Source organism: Suricata suricatta, chromosome 2 (assembly GCF_006229205.1).
Source record: "Suricata suricatta isolate VVHF042 chromosome 2, meerkat_22Aug2017_6uvM2_HiC, whole genome shotgun sequence".
Classification (NCBI taxonomy): domain Eukaryota; kingdom Metazoa; phylum Chordata; class Mammalia; order Carnivora; family Herpestidae; genus Suricata; species Suricata suricatta.
In genome coordinates this window covers 142,361,212-142,381,286 of record NC_043701.1, presented here as the reverse complement: position 1 = coordinate 142,381,286, position 20,075 = coordinate 142,361,212, and the positions used below count along the sequence as shown (strand labels likewise).

The 20,075-nt window shown below is 37.7% G+C and overlaps 1 protein-coding gene and 1 pseudogene across 1 annotated transcript in view; one reads left to right on the top strand and one right to left on the bottom strand.

Moving 5' to 3' along the window:
- Positions 1–20,075, bottom strand: part of NRG3 (neuregulin 3) — a 1,058,459-nt gene that overhangs the window by 273,696 nt on the left and 764,688 nt on the right. The window lies entirely within an intron of this gene.
- On the top strand, positions 2,748–3,485 carry LOC115285601 (annotated as a pseudogene).

Genomic DNA, 20,075 nt, shown 5'->3' with positions numbered 1-20,075 from the left:
ACATCGTCCATTTTTATTACCCTCACCTTACATAGTAAAGGGTAAAATTTTAAAATTAAAGCTCAGAAAACAACTTGAACCAAGGCTCCCCATTTTGGAAACAGAATTACTTTTTCATGAGAAGGGCTGGATGATGTGTTCTTCAGTGTCTGAGATCACTGATCCTATAGCTGTAAATTCAACCAAGTGATTTTTTTAAATTTGCCAAACATTTTAAAAATATATTTAAATGTTTATATATCTTGAGAGAGGGGGAGACACAGAATCTGAAGCAGGCTCCACGCTCTGATCTGTCAGCACAGAACCCTATGCAGAGACTGAAATCACGAACTCCGAGATCATGACCTGAGCCAAAATCAGATCCTTAACTGACTGAGCCACCCAGGCACCCCAAACATTTGCCAAACATTTCTTTATTTATTCTGCTGCACTCCCTGCCACCTTCCTAGACAGATCAAAACTACCTTTCAGGACAGAGGATGTAGAAACAGAGAACACAGGGGATAATGCTGAATAACAGAACAAATGCTCTTCCTGCATATGGCTTATAAAGAAACCTTTATGACAAAACAGATGGTTTATAAAAAAGAAATGGCTCTCAAGCCCAGCTGACATTATACTAATTAGATGATCAGAAGGCACCTACCCAAAGCGATCTGACTGCAATACCAACATTTATAAAACATCATGCTTGCCTCTACTTCCCAACAGGCTCTGTCAAAACCTAGCTGCAATTCCTCTCTTCAAGTTGAGATTCTTTATTCTTAAAATAAAAGGCTGTGCCCTCTCTCCACCACAGACTATCTGAGACATCCGCCCCTATAGGGAAAATGAGAATTCTTGGCTCATCAAAGTGACGCATTAACAATCTTGGCAATAGTTCAGTTTAGTATAGGTACTTTCCAAACTTCCACATCAAACTCCTTTCATATATCTAAGTCTCCTGGAGTGACAATGCCTTATATGATTTTTGAGCTGGTTTTCTCAGGTAGAAAACTTCCAATATATTTCTCAGTCTAAGGTATAACCTAGATGAATCAATTTTCAGTATGTGATCTAACTTGGGACTTTGATCAAAATGATTTTCACTTGCAATGTCTGTCGAGTGCTGAAAGCAGGTCACATGGGCTGTAGCCAGCTGGGCCTCCACAGGTGAAACACCATATCCTTAATTGTACCTATCCAGCTGAATTTCTTCTTGACAGTGTGCAAAGCATGATGAAGTTATCCTGTTTTACCATGCATACCTTTCGTCTCCTATATTGTCCTTTTGTATCTCAATTGATGTATGTGGCAAGCTATGCATCCTTTATGTATTTATTAGAAACCATGCATGTAATTCAAACAATACAGCATGCACACATATACACATATGTATACCATACAAATATACATACATGTTTAAGAAGTCAGCAAATATCCATTTGAATAGTACTGTATGCTGGGGAAGAACAATACCTAGATGGTGCCTTCTTACTGGGGCCATGAGAATTGGGGAAAAGGCACATATAAAACATTAAATATCAGAGGATAAAATAAGTGAACAGAGAAACACCCCACTACTTCAGGGAGTGGGGCATCTCCCCAGGAAAATTAGGGATGGATGCAATTTGCTAAGCTAAGTATTAGATGGAGGGCGGATTTTCAAAAAAGAAATTGCCCAAGAGGTTAAGAAGGAAGGAGAATACCTTAAATTTAGCTTGACAATGAGGTAAGGATGTGGCTCCAATTTGGAGCAAATGTGGAGGGATGAAGATGATTTTGGGTACAGCTAGAGTGAAGAGACCCTTGAAATAACCTGAGCATGAACAAGGTCCCCAATTATTATAATTAATTCATTTCTTGATTGTATATTCCTGACTGTTTCCTTCCTTCCTTCCTTCCTTCCTCCCTCCCTCCCTTCCTTCCTTTTCCTCCTTCCTCTTTTTCCCTCTTTGTCTCCTTACTTCCTCCCTCCCTTCATTCTTTCCTTCCTTGCTTCCTCTCTCCCTACCTTTCTTCCTTCAAAAAGCATTGACTGAGTACATAATAGTGACTTGCTTTGACTAGACATTGAATCATTTCAAGTTCAATACAAGTGTATCCTTATGACATTTCAGGATCTTACTATAAAACTTTCTCTATTGCCCTTGTGATCAGATATGCATAATCATATTTAAGGAAACTTGATTTGCCCTTGGCAAACCCACAGACTCTTGGTAAGATAAGATGCTACAAGAATGGTATGGTCCAAACTTCATGTGATTCACTCATAGACAGAAATGACAATGAGACCAACTTCTGTATTATTTTAATTAAATACTATGTAGTGCAACTACAGTATAGTGAAAAGAGTACAGGTCTTTGGGTCAAATGGGTTTTAAGAATATTGTAGAATTTGGAGAAATCTATTGAGTATTGTTACAAATAGTATTAATAGATAATGCATTGAACGCTTACTATGAATTAGGTACTTTCTATGCATTATCACTCTTCACAACCATCCTATGAGTTAGATATTTGTATTAGACATTTATATTACCCTTCATTCATTCATTCATTCATAAGATCTCCTATTTTACATATGAGGACACTGAGACTCTGAGAGTTTTAGGTTTACTTACGGAGCAGAACATGTATGAGGCGGAACTAGGACTTGAATCTAATTTTGCCTAATGCTCAAACCCATGCTAGCTCTGCAAAAGAATGTGATTTGTGACAAATGTGAAGGCCAAGATGGAAAGAAAGGAGTAGAATGTTGTCCCAATTGCTGAGGCACAGGAATGCAAATCAGAATTCATCAGATAGGACCTGGAATGGTTCAGCAAATTCAATCTGTGTGCACGGAGTGCCAGGGTCATGGGGAATGGATCAGTCCTAAAGACAGATGTAAAAGCTGCAATGGAGGGAAGATAGTTCACGAAAAGAATATTCTAGAAGTTCATATTGACAAAGGCATGAAAGATGGCCAGAAGATAATATTCCATGGTGAAGGAGACCAAGAACCTGGACCAGAACCAGGAGATACTATCATTGTTTTAGAGCAGAAGGACCATGCTGTTTTTACTCGGCGAGGGGAGGATCTTTTCATGTGTGTGGACATACAGCTGGTTGAAGCACTGTGTGGCTTTCAAAAGCCAATATCTACTCTTGACAACAGAACCATTGTCATCACCTCTCACCAGGTCAGATTGTCAAGCATGGAGACATCAAGGTGTGTGCTGAATGAAGGCATGCCAATTTATCGTAGACCATATGAAAAGCGTCGCCTAATCATTGGATTTAAGGTAAACTGTCCAGAGAATGGCTTTCTCTCTCCTGATAAACTCCCTTTGCTGGGAAAACTCCTACCTGAGAGGAAGGAGGTAAAAGAGACTGATGAAACAGACAAAGTAGAACTGGTAGACTTTGATCCAAATCAGGAAAGACGGCACCATTACAACGGAGAAGCATATGAGGATGATGAACATCACCCTAGGGGAGGTGTTCAGTGTCAGACCTCTTAATGGGACCAGTGAATAACACTGCTGGCATTTTATATATGGTAGTGAACGAGTGAAGGACTATAATCACAGCTCACTACTTGGCTATTGTTTTTGTTTTAATATTCAACTATAGTAGTGTTCTAAAAGTTAAATGAAGAATAAAAAATATAAAAGCTCAAAAAAATATATATATATACTTTATTTCAAACTAAGCTCTATACTCAATATGGAGCTTAAACTCACAACCTTGAGATAAAGAGTTACATACTCTACCAACTGAGTCAAGTGCCCCAAAATCCATTTTCTTAATCATTATGTCTCCACAAAATAATGTACAAAAATGAAAATATTATTTCCTCCTGCATTAAAACATTATTGAAGTGTTAATTGGCATGCAATGTTATATTCATTTCAGGTGTACAATATATTCATTTTACAATACTATATATGAATCAATGCTCACCACAACAAATGTAGTCACCACGCAACATCATTATAATATTCCCTAAGCTGTACTTTTCATCTCTGTAACGTATTTATTTTTATAATTAGGAGTTTGTACCTCTTAATCTTTTTTGGGGGCACCTGGGTGTTTCAGTCAGTTAAGCAGCCTACTTAGGCTCAGGTCATGATCTCATAGTTCGTGTGTTCAAGCCCCATGTCAGGCTCTGTCCTGACAGCTCAGAGGCTAGAGCCTGTCTTCAGATTCTGTGTGTGTCTCTCTCTGCCCCTCCCCCGCTAACTCTCTGTCTCTCTCTCAAAATAAAATGACATAAAAAAATTAATCGTTTTTCTTTTTTCACTGATTCACCCACCTACTGGCCTTCAGGCAACCACCACTCTGTTCTCTGTATTTAAGAGTCTATTTGTTTCTTCATTTGTTTGCTTTGTTTTTTAGAGTTCACATATAAGTGAAATCATACGATGTTGTCCATCTGAGTTCACTTAGCATAATACTCTCTAGTTCCATCCATATTGTTGCAAAATGCAAATCTTCCCATATTTTTAGTCTTAAAACTATTTATTTGGTGAATTAATTGTTTCTCAGGTATTATTTAAGCTTTCTGGATTTTTAAAGTATACATTATTTAAAGGAAACTTTTCCCTATTAGGTTCCCAGTGGTAATATCACATTACCTCATATAACCTTCTTGCTTTTAAAGCACCACTTCTCACACTAACAATTCTTACAATAACATCATTCCCTTTTTGTATTTCATAATCAAACCAGTAAATTACATCGGTGCAGCTGACTTTTTCCTGGTATTGTGCAAATGATATATAAGGCAACGTTTCCAAAGTGGAAAAAAAAAAAGTTCAGCTGTACTATGAATCTAAATACTTTTGGGTTCTTCTTATATACATACTGTTACAAATAGGAATCGGGGAAAATACAGGTCACTTAAACTTATTTTTAAAAATAGCTATGGAAATATTCTGTACAGCTGAAAAAAAAGATTATTCTTGATTAATTTGGCTGCTTACAATGTCAGATGGATTCTCCTTGCTGGTCCTCTGCCTTTCATAAGATAGGGCAGGCATACTTCACCTACAACCCACTCAGCACTAGGCTGTCACAGCTCACAAAATTGCACATTGTTCTAAAAAGGCAGATACTGATGGCTCCCTGGAAATCAAGCCAATTATAGAGTGATGCATTACTAATGACTGTCTGAAATCAGGTCCAAAGGTCCCTTTCCCTCCCTGTCCCCTCCCTTCCAACCACCAAGGGTCTTCTTTTCTCCGCTCCCTACCTTTTCCCACATATTTAGGCTGTCAAACCAATTTAAGACTCATTAAAGTTCTTTTGAAAATGGCAATATTCCAGTTGCTGTTGGAATGCCCATAATTCTAGAGTTTGTTGATAATATGACATTTTATCCATCCAGTGTTTAAATATTTTAGACAATGTATTAACATAAAATTGGGTGTAGTGTTTGCATATACCCTTCAGCTCTGGTAGTAGAAATGAATAGGCATGATCTTCTCTTCTCTGAAGAGGGAGAGCTTGTGAATGAACTTCTTGGGGGGTCAAGACAAGATGGCTACCTGCCTGGGTTTTCTGGATGAGAACAAGACTGCCTGAGGAACACAGGCTTCTCCATAAGTTTTTATACAATCTTTCTTCAATTGGACAGTCTCTCCCAGTCTGGTTCTCTTAAGCAGGCTTTGGCATAATTTCTGGACGTAAACCTACTTTGTCATCCAACAGCTGCAGTCATATTAAAATTGTGTTAGAGTTGTCACTTGTGCTGACTGGATTCAAAGGAAAATAAAGTTAGTCATTATAAGTATCTATTATACTGAATGTCCTTTAAAATTATAATTATTTTATAGGAGAGTCAAAATATGGGATTCTTTTTTATTTTCTCATTTAATCCACATTTACTGGGTATTTACTATGTATCAGCACCCGATAGTCGGACCATAACTATTGAAGGTTTCAGCCTAGCAAAGGAAGTCACACATGTAAAGAAACAAGCAAAATGAGATCAGCTGATGGAAGAACCTGTGATATGTAAAGATAAAGTGGAAGGAATTCACAATAATGAAATCACAAAGAGTGGCTTTTAAGTGACTGATTTATGATATATCAGCAGTCAGACTGGACAAACATATGTGCTATCAATTTTAATTTAAAATGGTAAAATTCACTAAGAAAAAGCCAAGGCTCTCAGCTTGCTACTTTTCTCTTGCCCAGGCAAAGTTGGATACACTTCTCTGCACATTCTCTCAAAGCTCCAGGCCTTTTGCTTATTTCTTGGCATTGTTTTCCCCACTTGGCTGAAAGTTCCCATAAGGTGGCATATGTCTGGCTCTGTCCTTGCTGCTCCCATCCTACATCATGCCCATTGTGAAAACAGCCCCAGAAAACACTGACCAAATTGTAGAAAAAGTGTTTTTTGAGCCAGAATATGGCTAGCTTTAGGGACTATGGGGATAAGTAGAAGTAGTTACTATTTTTTTTCCAAGTGGCTTTTTTCTGTGTGCATCATCCCTTCTGGGTTTGTTCCCCACTCTTATCCTGTTTCCTAATTCACCTGAAGTAATTTCTTTTCAAATAAGTTATTCTAAGTAATTATGAATTATAAGGTCAGATAATATAACCATCTTATTTAGGTATATATTTTAAATAAATGGGCTAATATTTTTCTTATAAATTGCCAATGACTCCTCTCTGCATAGAGAACTTTTTACTCCTGTGATGGTCTACTGGGGAAAATACTTTGAGTCAAGCAGTCAAACTACACCAAAAAGAGCATGGCCTGGTCTGACTTCTTGGTAACCCTATCCCTGATTAAAACATAATAATAAACTTGCAAAGAAATTCTGGGAAGGTAGCTCTAATGTTTGTGTGTCCATTTTAGCAACGTAATAATTCTCTGTTCTACCTGAAAGTGCCTCACTCGGGAGAGGCAAATAAGGGATGTGAGGAATGTGGTGTCAGCACACAAGGTAGGAGCTGATGATATATTGCAAACAGACAACTGTCAAGGTGATTTAGTACATCGTTTCTCATCTTGGGCCACAGATGGAGGTGCTGACTCAAAAAGGTTCTGGAGGAAGCTTGCAGGTGAAGGCTTCAAGAGAGAGCCTAACCCCCTCCTGCACCCGACTGTCTATATTGCATAAGACACTGCATAATGCGGCACTTCAAAATGACATATGCAAAGTTGTCATTTCCCAGGTAAAATAAAATGGCAGTCATACGATCCAGGAAGGGTCAGAAAACAGGTTGTTTGGAGAACTTACGAAAATAAGGATTAAAATTTCTATCCATTTAATAAAGTGCCATTATTTTCCTCACTATAAAGATAAGCAACATTATAGGAGAAGATTTGGAAAATGAAGAGTAGAAAGAAACATGGGAAAACCTATTCTCCAGGAGTAATCACTATTAAAACTTAGAGATATTTCCTTCTGACCTATTATCTACTCACAGGTTTTTAAAACTATATCTTAGGAATGATACATGTGTGTATACCTACACACACACACACACACACACACACACACAGATAGTTGCATCCAGCTGTTTCCCAATAATAACACATGCAGCTTCCATACTAGTACAATGCAATCATTATGTCTTCTTACACATAACCTTTCTACAAACGTGATTCTTCTGTGTTTTGTCAATCTTTTTGTTTTATACATCATGCTGAAATTTACATTTAGTGCATATTTTATGTTTATTCTTAAAATATCAAAAATAAAATTACTCACCAGTATAAAATTAGAGGGTATCCTAAATAATTATGAATAACTAGGTCAGATGATAAAACCACTTTACATATGTATGAATACTACCATGGAGGAACTCTCTGACTCAGTGTCACCAAGTACTACATACTTTTCTCCCTCAATTCCATATATGTGGCATGATTTTAAAAACACCAAAGTACATGCTTGCAAGTCTGATTTTCTAGACCTAGGTCTTCTTTTTACCAAGGGATGGTAGTCAAGACATACGCATTCCTGATTATCCAGTTTTCTAATAAAATATAAAAATAATCACTGTGCTAATAATCATTAGGAGACATGTATATGAACTAGCGTAGGTGCTGTTTTTGAAAGTTGATAAAGATTCTCATTCCTAGGAATTCTGATTCAGGTGAATAATAAGCCACGACATGTAAAGTACTAGATAACTCTTACTTTAGGGGAGGTATTACAGTGCATGGGAAAGAGCATGCATGCAACAAAATGGCCCATATTGTAATTCCTACTCTATTACATGGTTGTGTGCCTTTGCCAGGTGCTTGATACTCTGGACTTCAGCTTCTCCTCACAGCAAAGGACCATAATATTTCTTTGATAGCTTTGTGTGAGAATTGAATAGGACAGTGTGTGTATTGCACTTGGAATAGTTCCTGACATTTTATATGAGAACTCTGTACATTTCATCTTTTTTCTTAAGATGATTCATATTTTGAAATAGGTACTGGAGAGAGAAGAAGAAAATGGAGAGATCATTGTCTCCCACAAAACCCAAAGAGATTTACTAAGATCCTGTTGTATATCCACTTATGCCTCTGGTCTGGTCTTAATATCCCAAATGATGAGTCTTGGCCTCATAACTCTAGATGGAGTCTACATTTACAGAAAGATACAGCAGCTTGTCAGCAGCCAGGATTGGGATCTGGACCGCACCACAAGTGTGGATGTTGGGGTAAGAAGATACTAGCTAGAGAAAAATCAAATAAAGGTAATATCTAACTTTAGAAGAAGAAGATAGTATTTCAATGGAAATAAGGACATAAGGCAACACTTAGGATCAGAGAGCCCAAGAGCCCATCACTAGTCACATAGATCCTGGCATTATTCATCCTGTTTTCCTAGATGGGTGGAGTAGGAGAGCAAAATCTTATACCTTCATTGAGGGCTGTTTAAAAACCAGCGGTATGGTTTTTTGTTTTTTTTTTTTAATTCTTTCTTTTTTAAAGTTAAGTGGATCCTGCTTTTTGTTCCCAGGAATTTTGATTCAGATGAATAATAAAGCCAGTTCCAGATAAGGGGAAAGAAAAAGGGAAGAGGAAGGGGGAGGGAGAACAGGAGAAAAGTTAAGCAAAGAGACACACTGAAAGAAAGAGAATGAATGAGCAGGGACTCTCAGGGAGAGATTGGCACCGAGATTGCAGTGGGGATTTAAGAGCTCTATTTTGACATCATTTTTCATATAACTAACTAAATAGATACAGGAAATATAATAAAACATGGAAGATAATGAAAAACTGAAGGTGGAATAAGAGATTTGTGTTTCAGATGATGACAACTTTTCAGGTGGTACAAGTGACATTGGGAGAGCAGGTCAGCCACATAAAGGCAGTGAGATAGGACACTGTCAGTTTCACTTCAGCACAGATTCTGGAAGTCTTGTCTTTCTATATCAATGGAAGTTTGTCCAGTTCATATTATGACAGAATAACTAGAACCGTGACTTCTGCTCCATACGATGTAATTAATGCTTTCTCTGATATTTTGGATGGTCGTACTTGTGCCAGGGGAGGACATGTAAACTACTATCTCCCCCTTCTCCATCTTCATTTGTCCATTCACGAAGCTTATGTGATGCTGATGGAGAGGCAGTCCTCACCCAGACAAGCAGAGAGAATGGACACCAATTGATCCAGGCATTAAGATTCCCGAATGTTCCCACAAAACAGAAAATAAATGTACAATATAAAGTCAAATAAAACACTACTGAAATCTAAATTTTCTCTAAATATAAGAAACTCTACTCTCATGTACACGCTTCCTTCTGGGACATTCAACTGTACAGCTGACCGTTTCTATCTGACACAGTAGACCATTCTGCATCTATAATAGATAATTAAATTATGAAATTGAAAACACCTCATGGAGCAAAATCCTGCTATGTGGACTAATGCTTTATGTAGCAAGAAGTAACAGGAAAATGATCATCATCAAACAGTTCTAAGATAGGGCAACCTCTTGGGTTTCAGACTTTCATCTTTGTTTGTCCCAGGTGGCCAAGTATCATGGGAAAATGTTAACAAGCAAGTATGAAGAAATGTTAAATAAAATGTACAATCTACCATAGTCTTAAAATCTTCAGTACAGATGTCTAGTGTTCACACATATCTGCTTTTGCTCACCTTTCTTCACTCACTGCCCTTCCCTTTTCCCTTCCAATGAAAGCAGACCATAGTTGCAGCCAATAAAATGTAACTAAAGTGAAATGCATTACCTCAGCATGATGCAATGAAAATCTGCATAGACCCTCCAATATTCTCTTCCAAAATCTCCCCTGTAGTATCACTCAACCCACATGAAAATTATAAGCCTAACTTAAATATTAACTGTATTAGGCTGCTGTGATTGGTAGGGAGCTTTTTGTTACTGAAGCATAACCTATCCTGATTATCACAGGTGCTCAACTGAGGCTTTGCTTGTAATTCCTGACCATGTAATTCCTGCAACACATATCACAAACAGTAGTTTTTTGTTTGTTGGTTTGTTTTACTGATAGTAAATAGTAGTTGAGTTTCTTAAGAATTCCAAATGGGATCAAACTTAATTGTATTAACGGATTAATGAAAAACAGTTTATTCTGCCATGGGGTGCTTAGTACAGGAGAACATTCGCTTGTCTTACCAGATTACAGTTGTATTTATGAACATATTTAGCATACCTGCATACATCACAGCATTCACATGATAGTTCTTTCTCACGTATCCCATGAAATTACTTGAATTTTTTTTTTTACTTCCTGTAATTGTTTTTCTCCTAAAGAATAAAGCTGCAAATATGATGGGGAACCATACGAAACTGCCAACATTTGACCAGTTTTGGTCAAGGAAATAAGGTGCCCCGTATGTTTTCTTAATTTTAAAAAATAAACATTTTATTTTACCAAAGCAGGTTGGATTCCTTCTTAAACATCATAAACATTCTCTCTGCTAAAGGGAGAACTGAGAATATTTTAAAAGATGAGGGATTCAGACACATAAATTAGAGTACTGTAGTTAGGGGGCTCTCTCTCTATGTTTAACTGTGGAAAATTACATTGGGGCTTTTATATGCTTAAACGACTTCCAAGTCTATCAGGAACAGAAATCAATCTATAATATCCAATAACAAAAAGTGTATGGAAATTATATCTAAAATTATTGAGGCTATGTTTTCATTTCTCACTAAAAAAGACTTATGGATTAGTTCTAAGTGAATGCCATTCTAAATCACTTGATTTATAAACCTGCTACTTAATAAAATTCTAATTTATATGCAGAAATTTATTTCTTGGGAAATAAATATTATTGTGATTCAGGAAACTGAAATTAGCTCATTAATTGGAAGTGTTCGGTGAATCCTTTCTAAGTGAATGACCAACAACCACAGAAGTGATTTTCTATAAATAATTTTGGCCCTAAGGATATTAAAAAATACTTGTTAACTAAAAAAAAAAATTGAAGACTGATTAAAGAAAGATCTCTAGTAGAAAACATTAATTAAGCAATAGCCAGTCTGATTATACCACAGACTCTCAGGATTTCCTAGAATAGAAAATTGCAATGATTCTCCATTCAAAGCACTTTGCCAGATACTGACTGAGCACCTACTACCCCAAACATCATGAGAAGCTTTAAGAGGAACATGGATGAATAATATAAATACTTCACTGATCTCAAGTCTAAGTGACAAGTTAAATATATATGCACATAAATACAATATGCTTCAATAAGTGCTAAAATACAAATATGTTCAAAATCACTGGATACACATGTAGAAGAGTGAATAATTATGCCTGGGGGGAGATACAATGAGTTATATTTTATCAGTATCATAAATACTGTGTAGGAGTTTACAAGTGCTCTCAAGAGATAGAAGATCAGAGGAGGAAGATACTTGGGTGGTGACTTTAGCAATGAATATGCATGGTGAGTTCAATGATGTACATTGTTGTTGGGTGTGGCTGAAATGTGAACTCCATGGTTAAATTAGTTTAGAAAAATCACTTGTGGGGTGCCTGGTTGGTTCAGTCAGTAAAGTTTCTGACTTGAGCTCAGATTATGATCTCTCATTCGTGACTTTGAGCCCTGTGTTGAGCTCGCATTCCTGAGTTCCAGCCCTGTGTTGGGCTCTTTGCTAACAGCTCAGAGCCTGAAGTCTGCTTCAGGTTCTGTGTCTCCCTCTCTCTTTGTTTCCCTCCTACTCATGCTCTCTCTCTCTCTCTCTCTCTCTGTCTCTCTCTCTGCCTCTCCCACACTCATGCTCTGTCTCTCTCTCAAAAGTAAATAAACATTAACTTTTTAAAATAATAATAAAAAAGAAAAATTACTTGTGATAGTCTCTATAGAGTTTAAAATGGCAAGAGAAATAATTTGAAACTTAGCTAATGGCATTGGAGACTGAAAAATATAGAGTACAGGAATAAAAAAGATCAGATTTGGGGAGACTGTTTGCTAAATGGCTGGTGAGATGAATTAAAGCTGTGGAGATTTGTTCCCCAGACTCATTCTTATTCTAATGGATATCTTACTCCCTCCCCCTCCTTACCTGATATTAATCCTTTAATCCATCAGTGACCCTCTACCCCACATACATCGGCAGACATACACCAACACCCAATTGAATTTCTGCCTTATCTTTGCTTTCAAAACTCCTTTGCCTGCAACACCCTTTCTCTGTCTTTCCAAACTATGACCACTCTTCGGACTTCTACTTCGGACACCAAAAAACAGCAGTAGCAGTAGCAGCAACAACAACACAAACCACAATCAGAGGAATCTACTGAAAGAACAGATTTAGATTATGAATAATTTAAATCTGATCATCTTGAAACAGAGAGGAGCTAAGTCACAATACTAAAGTGACTTGATCTATTCCTGATGGTCAAGGAAACAAAGATGGCATAAAGAATAATTATAAGCAGGAATAAAGTGCCATGGGAATGCTAATTGGGCACCCACAAGTGTCCATAAGGCTTTCCTTGCCTTGTAGAGAAAAAATATAAAAGCTGACAGCCAAATGGCTGCCTGCTGAGTAAAAGCACAGAACTTGGTAAGACTCAATATGAACCAGGGCAAAGTACATTTTGAAGCCCATTAAGCCTTAGGAAGACTATAAATAAAAAAGTCTTAAGATGAATCCAAAGTGGTTAATGAGACCAAATGTCTCAATTGACCTAAGATGGCTATTCCAGAGGGCACGATGGCTTACTTACTGAGATGGAAGCTTGTCAGCAGGGATAATAATTGATTCTACCTGTGTTTCTTTAACATGAAGTCACAGGGCTCCAAGTGTCTGGTTCTCTGGGAAATCCAAGAATAAGTCTCATGCCCAAGACTCATTATTCCCTGACATTTACATCTCCGAGCCAGGTTCACTTAGTGTTCTCTTCAGGGTCAAAATATTTACTTCTCTCATAAACCTAGGGCAAATATGCATTGACCAGATTTTGGGGGTTTTGTCAACTCAGTTGAAAGGGCATGTTATTGTGAGGACAATCAATAAAAGGGCTGCTCAGATTCAAACACAGGCACATTTAATCTTGAGTGACTGCATTGAGTCACATATATGTATTACTAAATCCCTGGAAGGAATAATAATAGCTAATATGTTTGGGAACTTCTCACAGGCTAAATGTTTTACATTGTTAATTCTATATTATTTAATTTTCACAAGATCCTATGTGGTTGTCACCATCATTACCCCATGTACTTGTTGCAGTAGACTGTTAGGAGAGTTAGAGGAAACCTAAGTCTAAGTCTGGTAAGGCCATGACTAGAATAAAGCTAGTGTTTATAAATATAAGTTGTTATTATAGTGACAATCATTGCTATTTTCCAGACTTAGCAGGAGAGATGCCTGCCTTTAGGATTCTCATGGTTAAAAAAATTTTTTATGTCTTTTATTTATTTTTGAGAGACAGAGAAAGACAGTGCGAGCAGGAGAGGGTCAGAGAGAGAGGGAGACACAGAATCTGAAGCAGGCTCCAGGCTCTGAGCTAGCCGTCAGCACAGAGCCTGACACGGGGCTCGAACCCAAGAACCATGAGATCATGACCTGAGCCGAAGCCAGTGCTTAACTGACTGAGCCACCCAGGCACCCCAGGACTCTCATGGTTTAAAAGGATACACAGACATTCACAGGCTCCAGTACAGGTGCATTTGGACAATGATTCAATACAAAGTATTGAATACAAAGTAGTACACATTCAAAGTACACATTCAATACAAAGTAGCATGATGTAGGAATGGTCAGCCAAGACTGAAGCACAGTAAGTATTTGCTAAATATTTTGAATAGTATCTGGTAGACAGCAATGGCACCATAAATATGGGCTAGGGTGGTATAACTGGTATTAGAGAAGAGAAGATCAAAGAAGGCAGCATGAGAACCAGTGCTGGTCAAGGGTGACCCAATGATGAGAAGAGGAAGGACAATCAACAGAAAAAACTAGAACATGTGCATAGTCCTTTTGTTTATTTATTTATTTTAGTATTTTATTTTTGAGAGAGAGACAGAGTGTAAGTGGGGGATGGGGAGAGAGAAAGAGAAACACAGAATCCAAAGCAAACTCCAGGCTCTGAGCTGTCAGCATACAGCCTGATGTGGGGATCGAACTCATGAATGGGGAGATCATGACCTAAGCCAAAGTCGGCTGCTTTAACTGCCTGAGCCACACAGGTGCCCCATGCATGGTTCTTTTAAAAGTAGCAAGTCTCTCAGCTGGGTGGGATTTAGCCACAGGATTGGAAAGGTCTGTTGGTGGCAGAGTCCTAAATGCCACGAAAAGAAGATAATTCAACCGTAGAAGACAGAGAAGGGTCATCAAAGGTTTTTCATTGAGAAGTGACAAATATTCTTGTATCCTTGTATTTTTACTGGAGAGAAAATAATTTAGAGGCAGGAAATAGAGAATCTGAACTGGACAGGCATGGAGACCAGCCATTTCCCCCCATCCCTTTAGGCATCTCTGTACCACAAGTTCCCAAGGCCCTGTTCAGGCCTCCAGACCATGAGTACCTACTTCTTTTGTATTGAGGATGGCTGAGTCTGAACTCAATGAGAAAATCACAAGCCCATTTTCCTTGAATAATTCCTTTCCTTCTTTCCTACTGCAGTGCACTTTCTATAATTTATTCGTCCCAGGGTGCACTTACAGAGTGCATCTGCTTCATCATTATTTTATTATTTCTTCTTGCTTTAAAATTGCATGAGCCACTGAGAGGCAGAGATGATGAATAGGGAAAACAGCTGGCTCTTGCAAGAGGAGAACTGCGGTTAAGTTTTGGGGAGCCTCTACCTATTCAGTCATCTACATAGTCTTGCCCATCCAACTTTTATATTCTTTTACTCATTTATCTTTCAATATCCAAAATTAAGGCTCTCTAATTTCTTAATGGCCTTCCTTCCCCCCATCCTATATTCATTCTACAATGCAGAAAAATCCTTCAAATGTTCTAAAGTCGAATTCCTCATCAAAGCAATCAAAGCCCTTCACAATCTGCCTCAATTCAATTTCCTTGATACTTCCTACAATTCAGATTTAGTCAAATTGTTCCTGGAATGCTTTGCTGTCCTTTTACTATAGACTTTTTCTAATGTGCCTTCCTCCATCTCTCAGGCAAGACACAGAATGGGTACAAGACACCCACCTTCTATAAGAAGCATAGAGGACCACAGGTTCTTCTCAAACTTTTATCAAGACCACAGTGTCTTGCTCCATTAGTTATGCAGAAGATGTACTTGGAATGTATTCAAGACTTTTACTAATCCTTTCTTTGGCTTAGAGAGTGTCATACATAATGGTAATTAATTATCAAAGATAGAAAAGAGAGAAAAAGTAATATTGACCAAAACTTACTGTTTCCTCTGCTGCATCAATGGGAATTGATTATTCACTTACTTCTAGAGCTTAATTCTAAAATTTGGTTTTTAATGGCAGTGGAAAAGAAGGTTTCTATTTAAAGATATTCCTCCCTAAAGCATCAATAAACATTACATGTACTTGTCTATTGGCTCAATTTTAAATATTTCTCAAAAATAGGAAATGATGTAAAAAGATATGTTACACTGACTTAGTTTGGGAGTCCAACACTTTTGGGCGAAATAAAAATATGAATCTTGTGTCGTTAAATACAATAGGATTTCCCATCTATGGGAAGCTAATGCTACTTTATTGCTTAGTGAGATCTCTAACTCAATACTTTAAACTGTGAACACAGGAGCATTCTTAATGTACACACACAAGCAATTTTGCAAGAAGCATTCTGTTTGCAAAGATGTAAACTCAATTCAACGGCATGCAGACAAAGTGCACCTCAGAGCTCTTGCCTATAAAACAGGATCTTCCTCAATACCTTTTGCCTGCACATAGTTTAAGAAAAAGTCAAGAAAAGTAAAGCAAGTAAGAAAGCTGGTATTGTAACTCAATCTCTTAGTGATTCTGGAGTACAGTAACTAGACTTTACTCTTTTTTAAGAGCATAACAATTGCACCACAAAAATACGACTATTACTTAGGAAAACTACATATGAGAATATATATTTCAAGAGAATGGGCTGGAAAACCTTAACTTTTACCACTGCAAGAGTAAGTAGAATGCGAGGTTGGATTAGCTAGTTATAGCTTTTTGATTCGTGGATCTTTGTTAAAAATTCTTCATCTAGGGGTGCCTGGGTGGCTCCATCGGTTAAGCGTTTGACTTCAGCTCAGGTCATGGTCTCGTGGTTTGTGAGTTGGAGCCCCATGTTGGACTCTGTGCTGACAGCTTGAAGCCTGGAGCCTGCTTTGGATTCTCGTCTCCCTCTCTCTCTGCCCCTCCTCCGTTTGCACTCTGTCTCTGTCACTCTCTCTCAAAAATAAACATTAAAAAAAAACTCATGTAATCCTCCTTAGCAATTTCTTTAATATTAGCTCAGAGCTGCCAATTTACCTTGCATCTATAAAAATATAATGATAAAAATAATATAATGGCAATGATAATGATGACCTTTTTACTGAATGTTATGTACATACATATTAAGTATTATAGTAGGCAACTTTTAATTCATTATTAACAGTTCCTCTATTCTAGGAAGCTACTATTTATAGAGTTCTATAGTTGGCACTGTGATCAAAGTGGGAAAAAAAGAGAAGGAGAAGGAAAGAATGGAGTAAAGGAGGAAGAGAGGGAAAGAGAACAGTAAAATTAAAACATCTGTACTGTTATAGAGCTAACTATTTGGGAAAGGGAGTGCGGGGAACATCTATTAATTCTGCCCATAGTATGCTTTGCAAAGATTTTTGGTTCTTGTCCTATTTAAAGGAACTGACACTGGAAATTAGTTTATATGTATAGATTAAATAAGGGAGTGATTTTCGTGAGAAATTTATTAAGCAGGCCAATACTCAAGAAAAGTCTTAGATATCTGCCAAAAGGTTTACATGTTTGAAATTATCAGAAAATATATGAGAAGTATAAATTTTTATTTTTTTCTGTTTAATATACTTTAAAAAACAATTAGTAGTCCTCATCCTTAAAGGGGCTATTTCTGGTACATTGTACAAGGTCAGTAAACCAGTATATGCTAGCATTATAATTTACCCTAACTCAGGCTGGCTCCAAACTTTAAGGCTTCCACCAGTTTATAAAGATAAGGACATTCTATCTCTCTGTCTATCTATCTATCTATCTATCTATCTATCTATCTATCTATCTACCTATCATCTATCTATAGCTAAATAAACAGTGTATGATGTTCACAAACACAATGGAAGCTCCAAAAAGCAGGAAGCAAATGTGAGCATATGAAAAGGATTCTGATGACAGGGTCACACTTAGTTTACAACCCTGGGGGACCCAATAAACAGTAAATGGTGACAAGACATGGGGCTTCAGAGACAAGAGTGCTTCAAAGTCTTTTTGTTTCCCTATTTCTACACTATCCCCTTTCCAAACCTTTCACTCTCCACATTCTCTTTGGAATCTATGGCTCTTATCACTCTTGAGAGCTATCAGTGCCTCTCAAAGCCCAGCTTCTCTTTCCCAATATTCTGTGCAGCAAGCAGTCACTGAGAACCGTGGCCACACCACAGTCTGTGCTGTGTACTCAGAAAGGAGAAATGAAGGGGCTTGTGGTCTCAGGCTGGGGAGCTTAACAGACACTGATTCATTGCAAGATGTGCAAACAATAGGAAGAGTTCTCCTCTGGAAGAAGGTGGGTTGTAAATCAGTAAATACTTTTTTTTTTATGTGCCTACTCTGGGCCAGGAAATATTCTAGGCATTCTATCAGACATAAAGGAGATCATCTACCACAGACTCACTCAGGTTACGTTTATTAATAACTCAGTTCATTTATGAACACATCATTAAATGGCAAGGAAACAAAAAAATTCATTCATTTTAGAATGTCTAACTTTTACTGACAAATAATAAGCATCTCTTTTGTTCATCTAGGGAGAACAGTATGTCCTAGAAAAGTCTGATAGAGCACGGCTGTTCTGCTAGTCGCAGCTGAAGTTTCCGCCAGCTCCCAGCAAAAACGTTGGCCTAAGATTGACAACTAGATGGAAGTGGCGAAGATTTCCACTTATTCTGAAATTGTTCTTCCTGGGTAGGTTTGTTTTTTTTTTAGCTTATAAAATTACTTGAATTACTAATATTTACTGAGGTCATAGCACTGATTGCATCAATTCAAGTGGTCACAATCTTTTTTTTTAAATAGTTTATTGTTAGATTGGTTTCCATACAACACCCAGTGCTCTTCCCCACAAGTGCCCTCATCACCACCACCTCTGTTCCCCCCTCCCCCTTCCCCTTCAACCCTCAGTTCTTTTTCAGCATTCAACAGTCTCTCAAGTTTTGCATCCCTCTCTCTCCTCAACTCTCCTTCCCTCTTCCCCTCCCCCTGGTCCTCCACTAGGTTTCTCCTGTTCTCCTGTTAGACCTATGAGTGCAAACATATGGTATCTGTCCTTCTCTGCCTGACTCATTTCGCTTAGCATGACACCCTCGAGGTCCATCAAGTGGTCACAATCTTATTAGGGAGGTATTATTATTTCTGGTTTTCAAATGAGGAAACTGAGTTTCAGAAAGTCTAGTATATTGCCTGGCTTCTGCCTACTATTCAGGCAATAAGAGGCAGTAATAGGTTTCAAACCAGGCCATCTGGCTCCAAAACCTAAGCTCTTAATTATTCTACTATTCTGCTTAATCAAAAGGCAGCTTTTCATCCACATCATTTCTTATTGTAAGTAAAACTTACCAACTAAAAGTGATTCCTCAAGTATGTTTTAATAGTGTACTCTAATTTGACATATAAAATCTGGTTAATACCTGGACCTAAAGCCTGGGCTGCAAGGCTATTGTGAACATGGTAATAACAACTTGGAAAGAAGTTAACTTGTCTAAGACTAAACGTGGCGAGGACATTTAAACTTTTGCACAGAACACCTTAAATTCCAGCAGCTCCCAGGTCGCATAGCTTCTATCCCTGGGCAAGGAGCTGTCAGGGAAGGATTGGATGGTAATTGAAATGGAAGCTGCTTGTGATTATCTACATAATTTTGAGCTTTCAAGTTCAATTTCATCAACACTGCGTTGTAAAACTAGTGCATTTATTATGTGTTTCTAGCAAAAGAAATGGCTCTAAATGAAGTCACATTACATACATGATCATTTGGAGCTACCTTGAGTACTCAGAGCAAACATCAACCTTGTCCGCTCATGCCATGATCAATGGCAATTCAAAAACACTGAACCCCCCGGATATTTTACCGAAAACATACAGAAAATAAAGATTGAAACTAAGACCAGGGAAGAAAGGATGGTCTGGGAAGAAGCTAGGGCTGGGAGGAGGTTTTTGCTTTCCTTAGAATATATTTAAATATTTTACAGAAAGCAAGCATTTTTGTATTACTTGCATAAATAAAAGTTTAATTTTCAAAAATCCAATATATTCATCACTTCCTCAGATGTGTCCAACTTTGGCTCAAGTCATGAACTCACAGTCTGTGATTTTGAGCTCCGTGTAGGGCTCTGTGCTGACAACTCAGAGCCTGAAGCCTGCTTCAGAATTTTTGTCTCCCTCTCTCTCTGCCCCTCCCCTGCTCATGCTCTCTCTTCTCTCTGTCTCTCAAAACTAAATAAATATTTAAAA